The sequence below is a fragment of the Triturus cristatus genome, chromosome 2_2, assembly GCF_964204655.1.
Source record: "Triturus cristatus chromosome 2_2, aTriCri1.1, whole genome shotgun sequence".
NCBI lineage: Eukaryota > Metazoa > Chordata > Amphibia > Caudata > Salamandridae > Triturus > Triturus cristatus.
Genome location: NC_140582.1, coordinates 867,211,532 through 867,226,438, shown reverse-complemented (window position 1 = coordinate 867,226,438; position 14,907 = coordinate 867,211,532). Strand labels below are relative to the sequence as shown.

Sequence of the window (14,907 nt, the reverse complement as noted above, 5' to 3'; positions counted from 1 at the left end):
AAAAACACATTAAAAACGTGGTTATTCCAACTCTACTGTGCCGCCGCTGAGTAGCAAACACCTATATACTCCTCCAGGAGCGAGTTGCTGCGTTATACACGAGCCAATAACATAACATATGAGACTTTACTTCACAATGGAAAGAAAGAAGTATCCAGGACTGGTATAATTTGTCACAGGCTGAATATAGAAAGAGTGATAGAGGGACTTCGAGCCTTGTTTAAGTTCTGGAACACACTCCGCCTCTCAGTTATGGGCAGAGTGGCTCTAGCTAAAATTATCTTTCAATAGTATTGTTTATATGTGCTGCCACGGGGTACGCATGTGATACCGCAAGGAGCGTTCAAGCTCTTGGAAAAACCTCTGGTGAATTTGATATGGGCAGGCAAGAGTAGCCAGGTAAAACTCACCACCCTGAAATGTGAGTGGCAGAAGGGAGAGCTGGAGGTGCCAGATATGAAGGTATATTTCATGGTTGCTTAGTTACAGCACGCAGTACACTGGCTGGATGAAGGGGAGAACTGGGAGAAATGGCTTCTAGAGGGAACGCATGGGAACGATCATCTGCCGAACCTGCTCATGAGGGGCCGCGGTGTCTCGCCCTCTTTGCCCTATCTATTCATGCAGATCTGAACAATAAGGGAAAGAGCGGTTAAAACTGTCCTGAGGCACCCACTCTTCACTCCTGACATGTCAATGTGAAGTGTTCTTCCCATTAGTCTCATTGCCCATTTTATGTCATTGAAGAGTTGAACAAAATAAAAGGAACAAGGGCAAATGAGTATGAAATGTTAAATGTTGCAAACAATATTGTCCAAGAGACTAATTGAAATATATAGGTTGAGCCCTACGCCCCCGAGAATTGATAACTGAATTCAGGATATGATGGAATGCACTGTGGCTGAAGAAACCCTCATGAGGAAAGAAGTGGGGAGGAATGATAAACTTGTGGAAGTTTTGATGGAATAGGCTGAGGTAATCTGTCAATTATCTGACCCAATGGGAACCAGACCTCAATTAATATAACCGATGGAAACCCTCAAACTAATGGGTGAATCAGGGCACTGGTGGGGGAATATGTCTTGCCCGAATTAAGGGTAGTGGAACAGGGGAGAGTCAATGTTGAGTGGGCTGTATAATTTTGCATGATTCTGGATTGATTTATATTATAACATGCTATCTGCTTGGTTAGAAGGCCCTTGCATAGTCCATGAACTGCCTGTATAGTTGACTACCGTAAAAAGAAGCTGTCTGCATGACATACGGTGGACAGTATATAAATGGTCGTGAAAAATATAATGAAGGACGCAGATGGGGAAAACAATGGGAAAAAGGAAATGCAAGATGTGTTCTTGAGGATGTGGGACTTGCCTATCAGACTAAGGGAGCGTGGGGGGGAGTTTCTACTACTGATTTATCATTGCTTTGTGTTTTTTATTATGTAGAAGCCCCTTATATAACCCAATGAATGTACTGCAATTGTATTGCCGCGTGAATTTTTGTTTCTGGTAAAAAATCTAATAAAACATGTGTTTTTAAATAAATAATTATTCATCATATCTTAGAGTAATAGATCTTTATAACTTATTAGAAACATAGAAAATAGAATGAAAACACTTGATAAAGCACAAAATGTAAATTATAAAGATACATGAACGTGAACAATATGGCAGACCCCTAATTAAAATGTTGGAGGCACCAAGTAGCATTACATCGGCACTTATATTCAGTTCTTGTTGATTACAGACATGTCACTTCTGAGACAGGCAACCCACTTCGGTTCTCATGTATCAGTTGTTCATATCTGGCAGGTAAACGACAGAAAAGCATATCAACTTACGTCAGTTGTACCCCGAGAACACAAGAGATAAATCTATCTTTTCACTCACACACGATGTACCGAAGTTCACCTCGTTTATGAGCAGCACATTTTAGTATGATTGCCGCAGGATTTTTCGGGCCACTACTCACTAGTGGACGAATATGGGGATTCATAACATGTCTTTCAGCACTAGGAGATTCACCAACCGTCGTTGGGAGCGGTTCTGCATGTATTGATTTTCACGAGGAGCATGTCACGTTGCACTAACATTTTGGCACAGTGAGTGCGGACACAGATACCTTTAGTCTTATTGTGAATAATTCTGTAATTTATTTTCTTGTCCTTTTTTTCAATGTTCCGGCAGGAGGCCACAATTTACATTCAACTGAAGATATTATTTTCCCCTGACGAAGGGTGTAACAACCCGAAATACATTGGGTCTGTCGTAATTGAACCACAGAACATGCCTTGAGCATACCGTTTAGCATATGTAAATGCATTGAATGTTTGTATCTTTGAAACTCCATGAAATGAAGATTTGCTGTTTGTTTACTATATTCTTTTGAATCAAAAAATATTTAATGAAATTTTTTTATTTTTTATTTTTATTTTTATCCTCATTCGCCACCAACCTCACTTCAGTTCACACTCAAGATGTCTATACCCACCCTCAGTGAGCTGAGAGGCGTAGGCGATTGGAAGTGGAGACCCCGCCTACGGGTACCAGGACTTGCTTGGGTGCTAATGAAGAACCAGCTGAGATAACTCTTCTGCCAAGTTCCATGAGCTACATGACACTCGTCGTAAAGCTACCCGTGAAAAACTGGGAGTAACCAACTTAGTCCAAAGAGTGTAAAGGTAGCATAATCATAGGACTCAGGAAAAAAAAAAACTCAATCAATCAACTCCATCTGAGTCACAGCAGGTTCCAAAACGCTTTCTTCTTCTTACTGCCTGATCTCATAAGATTTAGCTTAGAGATCGCCAAGACTGAAGTCTGCCAATCTAGAAAGGGGGGGAGGAGTGGATTCTGTCCATCTTTTACAGATTTGCCTTCTAGCTAGAAGGATAGCATAAAAAAGCAGTGATCTGGCAAAGCCCATAACACTATCTGTCAAGCCAAAAATGATCAAGGGTAAGTCAATGTTGATGGGACGCCCCAGGGTACTTGCCATAAAACTTCCAATGCTATCCCAAAAGGAAGCAAGAGCAGGAAACTCTTTGAACATGTGGATATCGGAAGCTGAAGCCAGCCCACATTTCTTGCAGCAGACCGGTGGGCCTTTAGTGATTTTAGGAAGTTTTTGTGGAGAGAAATAGGCCCTATGGATGGTAAACAGGTGGTTCCTTTTTAGCCATGCCGGTTTCACTACCTCATTTAAAATCTTGCATGAGCTCTGCCATAATATATTGCAGTCTTGTGCCGGTAGGGAGCCTCCCCACAATTCCTCAGCGAGTTTGAATTCTCCGTCCACCACTTCAGATATGGTTTGATACCAAAAAGAAACTTCCTTCCTCCCAGGGGACTTAGTCACAAGCTGATGTTCCAGGAAGTTGCCACATCCTATTAAACTCTTACGATTAGTTTGTAAGTGTGAATGGGCCCAGTTTTCTAGCTGAAGATATTTAAATCTGGAGAGGCCTGCTCCAACTTTGTCTCTAAGTTGTTCCCATGAAACGAGGATACCGTCAGGGATCAGGTCCCCCCAGACCGCTAATCCAGCTTCCCTCAAGAGTATTGCCAGCCTATCCCTCAAACACTCTGGAGCGCTGGGAGAGTCCCAGAGAGGAGCCAGGCTAGAGAAATAACCAAGCGCAGCTGAACCCCTCAGTTTTGCCCGTGTTATGGCTAAGCTCTGAAGAACCTTCAGCCTGATCTTTTTAAAAAGCTTTGAATCGCTGAATTTGAAGATTAGCGCCTCTAAGCATAGCTAGAAACATCCCCCCTGCACCAGTATTGACAGGCATTTTCAAGAGCATAAAGCTGGAGATCTGGTAAAGCAAGGCCTCCCTTCTCTCTCCTCCGCCTCACCTTTTTTCATGCCATCCTAGGTGATTTGTATGCCCAGACAAATGAGTTAAAATCCCTCTGCAGCTTGTCGATGGTGGATTTTTCAAAGTGAAGGGCGATACAGTTGAAGAGAAAAGTTATTTTAGGGAGTATGGACATCATAACCAAATTAACTCTGCCTATAATGGATAAAGGGAGTAGGGCCCAAGATTTCATTAGTCTCTGGCACTCCTTAGCCACCATAGAGAGGTTAATCTCGGCGATTTTAGTGATGTCTTGGAAGACATTGATCCCCAAGTATCTCATTTTGGGACTGGTCTGGTGCACTTGCTGGGTACCTCCTAAATTCCATGCCATGATTTCTGTCTTCGATGCGTTAATTTCATAGCTTGAAACCAGACCAAACTCCTGAGCTAGGCTGACGACAGCAGGAAATGCTGTGTGCAAGTTAGTTGTGAGAACTAAAATATCGTTAGCATACAGCGCTACCTTCCTCTCCCACTCCCCGTGCTTAAAAGGCTGGATGTTAGGATTGTCCCTAAGCCGTTGAGCAAATGGCTCAATGTATAGGTCAAAAAGAAGAGGGGAGAGTGGGCAGCCCTGTCTGGTCCCCCTAGATATCTTAAAGGAATCAGTAGTATTTCCGTTAATAAGAAGTCTGTGAAATAATTTTTTCAAACCATACTTGTACATTTTGTTTAATGATTGATGTAATGATTTAAATACATGTTTATAATTCTAATTGAAACCTTAGGGACACATAGCTGTGCGCTGTGCGTAGGAACGATGTTCCTATGTTTCCACATACTATAGTTTTGCTCGTAGGACCACAGGCAGGGCCCCTAATTCACAGCAGCATGCACTGACATAAAGACGCTATCGTACTAAATTAGTGGTAAAATTAATTAACTCGGAGTGCAGGTTGGAACCAGTTTTTCTTTTCTTAGACCCCTAATTAAAGCACTGTTACGCATTTAGCAACAATTACGAGGTCAGCCTCCACTGGGTCTGTATCTTCGGCCTGCGGAGACCCTAGATAGATACTGGCATTGAAAAAAGTTATATTTTGAAAGAAGTTTTAAGGGTTGGCATAATAAATAATTCACGGTTATTATCTAATGGGTGGAAGCTGAACTATTTAGTGGGCTGCTTGGGTTAAACCTTACTTCAAAGAATCAACTGATCACTTACTCAGTGCCCTAAATGAGACTGGAATATCTGAAAGGATTTTGCATCCAAGTGGATTCCATTTGGTTTATAACTTGCAATGCTAGAGATGCATCAAGAACCAGCAAGCCAGCAGATGTTTGATAATTGATAGCTCTCAATTCAATCATTGATAGTTTTCCCATCTACATATAGGTTTAGATTTTTCCATGTCAAGACCAATATCTAAACAGCCGGATTCATATTAATTACAATATCATTAGCATGTATTTATAGATGCTCAGGTATTAAAAACCATTGCATACAAAATCGCTAAAATAATTAATTCATATAAAAAATAATAGTCATATAGAACTTCGAGATTTGGCAATATTTTATGAGCTCATAAATTAACTAAAATAAATTTAAATGATGAATAGATTTTATATGATTCCAAAGCATGGCATGTATAACTAACTACACTATAACACATCTTTCATGAGCATACGAATATATATTATTTACATCCATAGATTAGTAAAAGTTGAAATCAGGTGGATAGAATGTGCTTCAGCAAAGAAACAGAATCTAACAGAACCCATCCTAAGACCACTGCTTATATATCAAGAACAATGTTCTTCACGAAGAACTGTGGCTCCCAGCATTGAGTTTACTGTCCCCGATTTGCTGGTCCTCGATATCGTTCATGTATGGCTCATACACACCCTGCTGTGAAGTCCTGATTGGCTGCAAGCTCCGTATATGCTGGGCAGAGGTGTGGGACTTACTAAGTGAGACTAAGAAGGCAAAAGTGCAGTCAGAGATAACTGCTGAGTGGCACCTGCTGTGACTATGGTAACAGGGAATGCAGTGTGGCGATAACAAGCATAAGTCTATGATACAGGCAGCTCCTTCTCTGATATTAGTGGTTGAGATACAGAGAGGCAGAATCCACTAATGATAATAACGCAGAATAAAATAAAGGTAAGTGCTTGGGAATACACAGAAGGTCTGAAATAATAAAACAACAGCACACCATTGGCCAATCTCCAGATCGTTAGCTTTATTGCAGGCTTTTAATCCTCAGTCCAGGAACCCTTCCTTTCACTATTAATAAGTGCTGGCTATTATAGTAATGGGAAATGAACTGTTTGGCACCAGTTCACACAATCCTGTAGAAAGGGGTATGGGAAGCATATCTCCATTCAGCACCCTGGCTTTTATGAACGTATGACTCATTTAGGATCAAGGAATATGGCAAAAGACCCTGCTAATGATTTTAAATAAGGAAGAGGCTGTATCCTAACCGGTTTACATCTGGCATTAAACAATATTGTAGATAATCATATGTATTGTGAATGTTTTATGTAACATTATAAACAGCAATACCCATATCAAGCGCGTCGTTTATTATCTTATTATAAATCAGACAGCTGTGCACCACCACAAATGATGCCACTAGATTGGCTCCTAGCCAGCCGTTATCTACCCCCGAGAGTCATAGCTAGTGCCTGAGACAAGCTCGACAGTTTCCACCTACATTTCAATACACCACAACAGCTGCATTTCAATATATCAGCTTTTCACCTAGGCACTTCCTCAAGCCCTTACCAAAGAGCATGTGGCATCGCAGATGCAGAGAAAGAAGCTTTGCTACATCTCCAACTACTGAATTCCCCTGACATATGCTTCTGGGTTAGCACCTTTTTTAAATCAGCTGTAGGAACTAGAAAATCCTTGGGCTTGTAATCATGCCTACTGTATGTTTCTAACTAACCACTGCCTTTGTTAATGTTTAGTTTTTTCTGAATAATTATGCATTATTGAGTTTTGCATTTGCTTATTAAAATTGTAATTTTAGGCATATAGATACACAACATATGAAGGTTTATGAACAAATTAGCTTCAGCACTTACCAACCTTCATGTCTCCTGCCCAATGCAGTTATTATTTCTGAGAGTTCACTTTACGTCATCTGCGAGAATCTTGTATCATTGGATGGATTGATTGTTGTTATTCTGTTGTTGCGTTTTTATCCTTTTATGGCATATCAAAGCTGAATAAAGATCTTTTTTTAAATTGCACTTGGGAGCACCCCTCTGTGCCTGTGATGGCAAGTGGGGGAAGTCGATGTTACAGTTCATATTTTTCGTAAGGTCTCCCTCATTATGATTGGACATGTTAGCTTATCCTTCACTCTTTTACTTCAATTTTCAGACAACGAAATCATTATGCATATCAGCTCTTTCTTAAAAATTGCAGGGAGCACCTGTAGCACTATGCTCTCTTAACTTTGCTGCCCATTCTGTGTACATCTGTGCGTTTTTATTGGAACGCTGCTATAGGTATCTCTCAGCACAGAGTATTGTTTTTATGTAGTGGTTTTATCTACTTTATTTAACTGCTGCTAATATTGTTCTACTGTCTTGATGTTTTTGAATGCTGCTCTTTATCTCAATTCTTCTTTTTATCTTGATATGTTATTTTTTAATTGTGACATTTGCTGTGTAACGTTTATGGATTTTTGTCACATCCTAATAAAGTCTTTGAACTTTGAACAGTTGCCTGTGAATATCACAGAGTTCTAATAAATAACTACAATGTTCATCTAGCTAAAAGGATGTGTCTGCACTAGGATTCCTGATGCTGGAGAAGACAGCTTTAGAAAAATTAATTCTCCAACACAGAAGGCTGAATGTGTAAATGAAAATATCTATTGTCTCTGCTGTTACAAGGTCCTTAAATGAATAAGTCCCTTGAAACATTGATTTACATTTCTTAGTATATATTAAAAGTGTTTCCATCTGTAAAAAACATGTTGTCTATGACAGCTTTTTCTGGGTTTTTAAATAGTACATCATTGTTTTGTGTCTGATTTATAACATAAATGATTTTAAAATATATTTTATTTAATTATCTTTGAATATAAAAGTTTATAAGATAATGTACAGAAAAAAGGAACAACTGGTGAAAAAGCATGGATCAAAGGGCAGGGAAAAATTCAAAAATGCAATAACGATCCCTGTGGCAACCAATTGATTTTCATACAGTAAAACGATATAGACCATAGAGGGTAGAAATCTTACAAATATTATTATCAAAAAAGGAAACTCACAACACATCAATAATATATGCAAGATCAAAAAAACATAGAACTAACAAGTGAACACTAAAATATATAAGTAAATATGGATACATATAAAACATCACCTAAAGATGATGACACATTTATTCTCATACAGTACACAAAACATTCCTAAACTATATACAAGTTAAATCTAAATAGAGACTAAATTGATTGATCTCTAATAATTACAATTCATCTGTTTCATAATTCATCAAGGGTTGTAAACACTCTCCTTTATAAGATGTACAGAAAGAAAGTGTTGAATATATGTGTGTGTGTGTGTGTATGTGATAGGTTCCAGATAGTTAACTCAAAATCAAAATTAATTTGAAGCAAAGGCACATTCAGGAAGTTAGGTACAACTACTGACAACAGGAAATGAAAAAACATTCAAAGAAAAAAATACATGCCCAAACAGAAACTACTTCAGAGTGTATCAATACCCATTGGCCCACACATCTATTACTTTCAAATTAAATATGAGATTGTTCTATAGCCTTCTGCACCTGTTAAAAAAACTCCTCACATATATTTAAATAAGAATTAGCAAAAACTTAGATATCTACCATAACAATTTAAGAAGGTATTAAGTGACAGAGAAGATGGGTATCCTGAGTTGACAGATATAGAAAGATGATGCTGGTCTTCTCTTTAGCTGTTTATAGTCCCTTAAAAACGTATTGCACCACCTCAAATGACTAAAAACCCAAACTTCCCTTCACATTTTTATCAGCTGTTTTTAAAGCACCTCAATGCTTATTTACTTCAGGCTCCTCTTCAAGCAACTTTAAAATCAATAGCTCCAAATCCAAGAAAATTGTATTCATGAACTCCTTCATTTTGTCTTGAATACATAATCATAACACTAGAGTTTTATTAGAATTGTTGGTGAAGCTACAGTAGATCACTATGGAGTTAAATGACAGACTGCTCCTGCTGTGGGTAGTACATGTTTCATGTAGCATGTTAGAGTTCTTTCTGACATGGATGAGGAAAATATTTTAGAATTTATAGAAAACGTGCCTTCATTTTAGCTTTTTAAAGCACTAATTATACTTTCTATGAAAAAATGAAACCCCTCCTTTGCAGTCCACTTCTTGGGTAAGGCTTTGAGTTCTATAGCTCTGATTCCAGCAACATGGCTTTCAGGTGTTCTTCATATTTATAACAAAAAAGTGGCGTAGCTTCTAAAGACCTCTCAACAATCCTGCTGTGTGGGACTTACTGGAGGTAACAGGAGGGGTAGTTGAACCCCAAAGGTTCTTGGCTCCCAAGGACCCTCTGCAGCTAAGGGGACTACATCCCCCAACCAGTTGTGCACCAGGAGGCACATTAACAAACTGGTGCTGAAAGGGGGCGGGCCTCAGGCGGCTTTCCAGTCCTGCATTTTTTTACATAAATTAAGGGAGGGGGCCACGTGACCCCCTTTCCCTGAGCCAATTTTGGCCTGGGACCCTATCCACCAGGGCCAGGCCATTTTTAGATGGGGAGTGGGCTGTGCGGAAGCCCTGACCAGGCCGATTTTGGCCCGAGGCCTGGGCTCCATTGTGGGTGCCCTGGTCCTACCATGGGCACCCACTTACAACTGTTGGGGACTGTGGGGGGAGCCTCAAGATGCCTTGAGACCCCCACGGTCCCTGTTGGCTTCTCGCCTCCTGCAGGACTCTGCAGGAGGGAGCTGCTAAACATGCTGCTCCCTCTCTGTGAAAGCAATGTTGCTACACTGCAGGGCAAACAAGAACATATTTAATGCGTTCACTTGCTGGAAGAGGAGCATTTGCTATGGCTTGACGGGAGCTGTAAAGCTCCTGCCAAGCCATAGCAAACAACTATGTCCCTGAGAGGGCACCCCGGGACATAGCAGGAACGGCACTGGAGGGGTGCAGTGCAGCCCCTCTCCCACTGTCTTTGAAGTATTTGGAGGTGGTGGTTCTCCCTATATAAGCCCTAACAGGTCCTGTGGCTTTCATAAGAACCAGAATTGCTGAAGGCCTACATTTTATGGTGCTTCAATAACATGCATAAATTGTGAGCATGTTTTGTCACTCACTCATCTTCTTCTTTGAGCACACTTTGTTCGGAGTACAAAACACTTACTGGTTCTAGATTAGACCTAGAACTGTTAGGGGAATGTTATTGCCCCCTGGACATAGGGAAGGCTTGATGTAATTTTCTGCAGGATCAGGCTCGTCGATGTGTTCCTGTTGTTACTGCGTCTCCCGTATGTTTCGAAACATGGTCCTAATGAAAGCCACGAGACCCATTAGGGCTTATATTGGCAGAGACATGTCGACCTGATCACCAGGTATTGTGGACTAATAAACCGCCCATATCAACATTAGCCTTGTCCACCTTTTTATTTAAAAAATTTCTACTGGACAAGAGAAAAATGTAAGCACATCCCACTGCCATTACACATACTCTTTAAGCACATGCCACTGTTATTACACATACAGTCTCCCTCCTGGTGGAGGGTGTAGTATCACTTGGAGAACGGGACATTGAAGTGATAAAGACCCGATGATGGCTCTATCCACCAGATCACACAAGCAGAGATATAATCTTACACTGCAGGCTGTGACAGTGTGTTTGAGGGACTCAAGAACATTTTTTTAGAGACTCTGGCATAAAAGACACAAGTGGTTCATTCCCCCCTCATGAACTTTGGTCTATATAAACAGAAAGCCGAATGAACCTTTGCTTCTTTCTCCCCCATCTTCATTTGAATTATGCTACGAAGTGCTATGATTATGCATGTTTAGATTTTCCCCATCACTCATTAATCCTAATTACATGTTTAGATGTGCCCCAACAGTCAGCGGCCATTAGTGTTTGTTTTGAATTGCAATCAGAAATTTTAAGCGACTTATTTGCATGACACATTTGCACTATCACTCATTACACCTAACATATGTTCACATTAGCATGTTATGCATGCCACCATCACTCACTACTCCCTTTGATGATATTAATACTGAAGCTTTATGTTTAAACTACACAAAAAGTAGGTTGATGATACAACATCTCTCCCCATCCTTCACCAACAGTGATGTCTTTATTCCTCCTTATCTTAACAGCTGCACAGAGGTGCAGTATTGCAGCCCATTACTAGAAATCTCTCTGATATGAGCAGGTATACATCCAATACCACAAGGTCATTTCTACAGATCATCCTTAAGTCAATAGAATGGGTGCTGAAACTCAGATCATTACTAGAGGCTCCTGACACAACTGCAGAAAGGGTAATTTACCTCGGGCCATTAAAGGCGGTAGCAGAAAATTGCAGTTTCTCAGGTGGTTCTAGATATCAAACTAAAGGCACCGATGTATCAGAATGCTTCTATATGGGTCTCTAAAGTAAATACAAAGGCGCGGTACCATAATTCTGGTAGCAGATGATCTATGCCTAAAGACGCCTCCTACTGGCCAGGACAGTCAGCTGACTCTGCTCCCAGCATATGGAAGCCTGTCCCAATAGTGGAACACCATACCCTGACTATGTCTTGTATGGCTCCTAAAATGAAGTTGTTGTCTCTTCTGGACATTCCCTGTTTTCTTTTACTATATTACAGATGATCAAATCAGGTTCCCTGCTAGATCCCCTTTGACTAAGCTTTGCCTCCTGGACCCTGATCTGCTACAAGTGGCGATAAATGTTCTAAATTCCTCGGTGCAGGAGGGTTCTGTTCTACAGATGTGGAAGCATGCCATGGTATTACGGCTATTAAAAAAAGCCTAACCTTGGCCCTACTAACTGGTCGAACTTTAGACCATTGTCTATGTTGCCCATCTTCAAAATAAAATTGGAGAAATATGAATTCGCTTCTTACCACCTTTGTGGAAGCCCAAAACTTTCTACGCCTCTCACAATCGGGCTGCAGGACTGGGTATAGCACCGAATCCCTCCCCCTCTTAGGTGTCAACAAACATCTAAGACTACTCCTGGATGAGGGTGGAACAGCCTAGCTAATTTTGTTAGATTTTAGCATGGCCTTCGACACTGTGGTGCACTCTTTTCTGGTGGAAAGATCGGTGGCATTGGGTCCCATGGAACAGCTTTATCCTGGATGACCTAATTCCTGAAAGATCATACATTCCATGTTTTCTCAGCAAGTGCTAGGTCAGAGCTGTGTGGTCAGACCTCTGGAGTTCCCCAGGGTATTCCTAATCCCAATGCTGTTCAATGTCTATGCGTCTATTGGCAGACGTGGTGGAAAGATGAGTCTTAACCCTATTCTCACACGCAGATGACACAAATTATTTTCTCCTCGTCATTTGCACAGGGTCACAATCCTGGGGCTCTCAATTGAGGTTTGAGTCTGATCTCCACTTGGATAAACAGCAATTCACTCTAACCCAATAGTGACAAGACCGAGATAATGGTCCTGGGCTAGAATTCTCTGCTCTGGGGTCCACAACATTGGCCACACTCTCTAGAGCTTCTCCCTGAACTGTTCCCTAAGGTAAAGAATCTTGGCTTATGGCTAGACGAGAGTCATTCCATGAAGCCTCAGGTGGTTATGCTACCCTCCACCTGCTTTGCAGTGCTGAAATGGGTAATGAGTCAGCCCAAAGGACACTGATGCAGGCTTTGATACATAGTCTCAAGAATAGAGTATTGGAACATTCTATATCTAGAAATAGATAAGGCATCCATCCGATGCCTACAAGTAGTACAGAAGTCCTCTGCCAGACTTTTGTGTCGCCTTCTGAAAGATGCCTCCGTTTCTAATCTCCTCCGCTAGCTTCATTGACTTGCTGTGGAAAAGCAAATACAATTTAAAGCCTTGTACTATATGCACAAGGCTAGATCTGGTGCACACCGACAATACATGCGGTGGTGCCTTATCAGCCCACACATACATTGTGATCACTTAACTAGGTCCTGTGTACTGTGCCCAGAATCCGATTGACTCGTGTGGGAGGCCTTTCTTTTACATAGCTGGGCCTGAAGTTGTAGAACTCCCTTTATGAGTCTTTGAGGAGCTGTACCTTACTAGCCATGTTTCATAAGAACCTGAAGACCTGAATGCTTTAATCTAACAGTCTGGTTTTCCCTACCTTTGCTTAGCGCTGGGAAACCCTTTGTGGGTAGCTGAGCACTTTATGAAATGCTACAATAATAATAATAATTCCAATACCAGGAAAAATTACACTTTTTTCCTTGCACAATGAAATTTTAAAGGCATCACTGTGCAATAAACTAATCTTGTAGGGAAAGTAACCTGAATTGTGTATATTCTGTGGCCATGGTCATACAAAACGTTTAAATGATCAGGCAGTGTTCTTAGGAAAATGAATCACCTATGGAGCTGGCACAGCCCAGAGTTACTGGTAGAAGGAGCATAAAGGAACTACTTTGGCAGATATGGTAAGGATGTTGCATCCAGATGCTGCATTTGAGGCTTTGCGCCTCATATAATTTCTAAGAGCATGCACCCTTACTAGTGTATGCGGTTTCATCTTCATACACATGAACAAATGCATGCAGGTACACTGATGCACTTTGAGATCCCATGTTACCAGTATCATGAACAGGCAGTGCTTACATATGCAAAAATGCTTTCAGAAGCATCATGTTCCTAATTGACAAAAATCATGGAGAAACCGATAGTTAACAGAATGTGAGTGCTGGATGTGAGAGATGGCAGTGTAGGCAGAGTGGACAGTGTAGGCAGGCTCAGACTTCCACTTAACATCAGTCTTTTACACAATCATGAATCCTTCAAGCTAATTTTTATTAGAATAGAGACAAACCTTTAGTGTTAGATTTGCTCGATAGTGTATGCAAGTGTTATCTGATTTACCACGTTTGGTTGACATTTAGAGGATGAACAAACTCTATCTTTGCAGGCAGCTTACTATAAGTACTAATAGAATAGCAGGTATAATAAATGATGTGGTAAATAAAGTTCATCCATAATTATTCAGGAAAGCCGCAACGCACAATAGCATAATTCCAGTGTCCTGCATTAAGGTACCTTATAATAAAAAGTCAATATATTCCACTGTTGTTTAACTTATGGAGTATCTTCACCAGTAAAAGCATACAAAATACTTTTTATATGCTCATTGTCCTTAAAGTGGGTTTTGAACTGCCTTAACTCCCGACAGTCAGCTTCAGCTGCCCACAAGGCACACAAACACCATAGGCTTCTTCAAGGTGTTCTATACAACAAAGTACCTTGTGGCGTGTGTCCAGGCAGAGAGAGCCAATGACCTCGGACAGAGGCAGGAATATAAGGCACTGTTGTCCTCCCAATCTTGAGGTCAAAGACAGTCTCAGCTCCCGGCTCAGGTTCTCCCAACACCCCTTGGACACCACACGCTCTGGAGCACAGACTAGCACAGGTCACCTTGGTTGCAAGAACGGGTCCATCTAACTCTGCAAGCTCCTCCCCCGCACTCCTCGAACTCCTCATGGTGGCTCCTGATCTTTACAAATCCACTCCTCCGAGCAGCGTGATGATGATGTACATCAGTATGGTCCTTTCCCAATCAAAAATCCCTTTCACAGGTTCCTGCCACACCCAGTGCAGTTCTTACGATCTCGAGGAAAATATGAGATCCTTTGCATCCTTGGGATCTTGTGGACAGGAAGTCAGCTAACCGGCCCTTGAAGAGTACTTCTGGACCTGGGCCACAACAATTGATGCTTAGCTGCAGGCCAGCAACATCCAGACAAAATCCACCAAGTGATAGTCAACTTCCTCGAGTACAACAAGCCCTAGGCCACCACAAGTCTGCGGATAATCCAGTTGCAGTTCCTCCTGCCCTAAATATCCTTTGTGTTGATGTCTC

The 14,907-nt window shown here is 41.1% G+C and overlaps 1 protein-coding gene across 3 annotated transcripts in view; it reads left to right on the top strand.

The window, feature by feature from the left end:
- Positions 1–14,907, top strand: part of NWD2 (NACHT and WD repeat domain containing 2) — a 688,119-nt gene that overhangs the window by 217,207 nt on the left and 456,005 nt on the right. The gene's annotated exons all lie outside the window — the stretch shown is intronic.